We start from the raw sequence: 784 nt of genomic DNA, 5'->3' as shown, positions 1-784 counted from the left end.
CCGGTTTGTTGGTGGTGTTTTGTGGGGGTTTTATCCCGAATGGCGGAAGCAAAGCGGCCGGGGAGCAAAGACCATAAGCAAGAGCGCGTTTGTTCTCCCGCCGAGGCGGGAGGGGCCTTCGGGTGTCCCCAAGGGGTGTCCCTCGTCCCCACCCGTGGCTCTCTGGGCCCGTCCAGGGCTGTGCAGAGCGATCACGGAATTGTCAGAGTTGGAAGGGACCTCTAGAGACCACCCAGTCCCACTCCCCTGCCAGAGCAGGGCTGCCCAGAGCACATCACTCAGGAGCATCCATTGGGGCTTGAAGATCTCCAGATCTGGGACTCCACACCCTCCCTGGGCAGCCTCTGCCAGGGCTCTGCCACCCTCACCCCAAAGAAGTTCTTCCTCAGATTGGGCCGGGAGAGGCGGGGGAGGGTGGACACCGGAGGTCCGGGCCGCTGCCCGCTGATCCGCCGTCCCGGTTTGTTGGTGGTGTTTTGCGGGGGTTTTATCCCGAACGGCGGAAGCAAAGCGGCCGGGGAGCAAAGACCATAAGCAAGAGCGCGTTTGTTCTCCCGCCGAGGAGGGAGGGGCCTTCGGGTGTCCCCAAGGGACGTCCCTCGTCCCCACCCGTGGCGGGCCCACCCGTGGCTCTCTGGGCCCGTCCAGGGCTGTGCAGAGCGATCATGGAATTGTCGGAGTTGGAAGGGACTTTCTAGAGATCATCGAGTCCAACTCCCCGGCCAAAGCAGCGTTGAATCACTCAGGAGCATCCAGGTGGGGCTTGAAGGTCTCCAGAGAAGGG

At 63.1% G+C, this 784-nt stretch overlaps 1 protein-coding gene across 1 annotated transcript in view; it reads left to right on the top strand.

Moving 5' to 3' along the window:
• LOC106887237 (transaldolase) overlaps positions 1 to 784 on the top strand; it is a 10025-nt gene that overhangs the window by 324 nt on the left and 8917 nt on the right. The gene's annotated exons all lie outside the window — the stretch shown is intronic.

Source organism: Calidris pugnax, unplaced genomic scaffold (assembly GCF_001431845.1).
Source record: "Calidris pugnax isolate Ruff unplaced genomic scaffold, ASM143184v1 scaffold98, whole genome shotgun sequence".
Taxonomy (NCBI): Eukaryota; Metazoa; Chordata; class Aves; order Charadriiformes; family Scolopacidae; genus Calidris; species Calidris pugnax.
The sequence above is the reverse complement of the archived record's forward strand: the minus strand, read 5'-3'. Positions and strand labels throughout refer to the sequence as shown.